The following is a 2,610-nucleotide window of genomic DNA, read 5'->3' as shown; positions in this document are numbered from 1 at the left end:
AGAGAGAGACAGGGAGACACAGAATCAGAAGCAGGCTCCAGGCTCCGAGCTGTCAGCACAGAGCCGGACGCGGGGCTCGAACCCATGAACCGTGAGATCATGACCTGAGCCGAAGTTGCTTAATGACTGAGCCACCCACGCGCCCCTCCCCACTGATTTTTAAGTCACCTTTCAAATGTACCAAATCCCTATATACTTGAGTTTATACTTCCTCTCAGCATAGTGACTAGTGAAAAGCACAAATTCTGAGGCCTAATTGCCTGGGGTCGAGTCCAGGCTCCCTTGAGCAGCAGCACGGCCAGCCTCCTCTGTATGCGGGCCAGCAAGGTCAGGTGGGGTACCTGTGTGCTGCACTATGTCTGTGTGTAGCCAAAGCTCAGACTAAGCTACTTAAAGAGATTAAAAAAAAATGTTTATTCATTTTTGAGAGAGCAAGGGAGAGCGTGTGAGCAGGGCAGGAGCAGAGAGAGGGAGACACAATCGGAAGCAGCTCCAGGCTCCGAGCTGTCAGCACAGAGCCCCGTGTGAGGCTCAAACCCTTGAACTGTGAGATCATGACCTGGCTGAAGTCGGGTGCGTAACGGACTCAGCCCCCAGGCGCCCCTCGTGTGAGCCATTTTAAAGCGTGCAGTTCATTAGTGCAGACTAAGCGATTCGGGTTATTGTTATTTCTGAGCCACTTCCTGTCTTTTCCGTGCTTCGGTCTGTGAGTGCCAGGACCGCACTGCTCTCCTGACGGTGGCGCGTGGTGTGCTGCCCGGTCTGCTGGGCTAACTCCCTCTGCCTCCTCAGAGTCGTCCCGGCTGCCCCTGAGCTCTAGAATCAGCCTGTGGGGTTGCAGAGCGTTGCTCCTGGTATTTTCACTAGGGTCGGGAAGAATTTGGAGCCCGGTGTGGGCAGCACTGATGTCGGTGAGGCCAAGCCCTCCTTCCTCCAGACACGGCGGGGCGGGGAAGCCGGGGTCCGGCCCCGCCACTGTCTGCTGCCTGTTGGGAACTGCCTCCTCTGTGGGGACGTGGGGAGAGCTGGACCCATCGGTGGGGCCTCACAGGTGCCTGTCATGCACAGGTGCGTGTATGTGCAGGTGTGTTGTGTGTGTGTGTGCAGGGGTGCGTGCATGCAGGTGTGCGTGCACCTGCGTGGGGAGGGGTCGTAGGCCCAGGCTCAGGTAGCAGCAGGACTTGGGAGCGGACTTTGGGGCCTTCATGAAAATGTGCGTGGACACGTGTGCTCAGCGTCGACCTGCAGCTTGGTGAATTTTCAGATGGTGTGCCCACGGGGTCGCCCCTCAGAGGACGAGCAGACAGGACCAGCTCCCCTCTCTGCTCTGTGGCACCTCAAATAGTTGGTTTCCTCAGGTCTAGAGCAGGGGGGTGGGGCTGAGGGCGGGGCTCCAGCCCTCCCCCCTGCTGCTGCCTGTGGGCACCTGGCCCCAGTCGGCCTGGGGGGTGGCCCGCCCCGTGGTTTTCTCGGGAGGACTTGGTCGGGGGTGCTGGTCCGTGAACCGGTGGCTCCTGAGGAGCCGCCTCCCCCCGAGCGGGGTGTGGGCTCTGTGCGGAGCCAAGGTAAACAGGACGCTGCCAAGTACAAGGCAAATACGAGCAGGCACAGCCCCACCGACAAGAGAGGAGGGGTGCGGCTGCGGGCAGAGAAAGAGGTGGGGGTGGGGCTGAGCTGGAGAAGGTGGCGGCCTCGCCCTGCGCCCTGGGGATTTTAGGCCAGTGAGTGAGTGCCCTGTGGGAGCAGGAGCGTGTGTGTGTGCGCGTGAGCGTGCGTGCGCGGGCCTGGGCATGGGCGCACGTGCGTGTGGAGGGAGCCGCAAGATGCTGCCCAGGGAAGGTCAGAGTGCCCAGCCTCTGACTCCTGGAAGAGCCCCGAACCCACGACTCCTGGTGGTGGGCTCTGTCGGGGGGCCGTTCCCCCCAGACCCCTCACACCAGGACCCCCTTCCACCAGTCTCCGTGACGGGTGGAAAGGCATGGCAAGACCAGGGAGAGACAGTTGGTGGGCAGCCAGGGAAGGGGGAGGCAGGGGGAGCCCAGAGAGGCCCCTGCCCGCAGGGGAGAGGCTCGTGGCCAGACGCACAGCCCCGTGAGCTGTGTGACTCCGGCAAGCTCAAGCCCCCGAACCTCCCTGAACTTGCGTCGCTTCAGCCTCGACGGGACGAGCTTGCCTTCCTAGCAAGGGGACTGTGCGGAGCGGCAGGCTGGCAGGTGAGCCGCCGAGGCTCACAGTTGGTGGTGAGCGATTATTACTGGAAATCAGGAAGTCTGTTCCAGTCAGTAGACAGAGTGCTGGGGCTCCAGGCTCCCTGGGACTGAGTTCTGCATTTGGACCCAGGTACCCCCGTTCTTCTGGAGACTTCTCAGTAGCCGCTCCCTTCCAATTCAAAGGATTTATTGCTGAGAGGGGCCTGCTCTCTCCGTGACACTTCTGGGACCCTGGGCCTCTGCCGCCCTGTGGTGCCGGTGGGCTGGTCAGCAGGACCCGAGTCCCTGCTCAGAAAGCAGGGCTGGGATCAGCAGGTGCGTCCTCAGCGGCCGGGCGCTGGGTGACTGGCTCACTGCTTACATAAATGGGGCCGGAAAGCCCGGCCTGTTTTTGCTGGGT

This window comes from Suricata suricatta, chromosome 3 (genome assembly GCF_006229205.1).
Source record: "Suricata suricatta isolate VVHF042 chromosome 3, meerkat_22Aug2017_6uvM2_HiC, whole genome shotgun sequence".
Taxonomy (NCBI): Eukaryota; Metazoa; Chordata; class Mammalia; order Carnivora; family Herpestidae; genus Suricata; species Suricata suricatta.
This window is presented reverse-complemented; position numbering follows the sequence as displayed.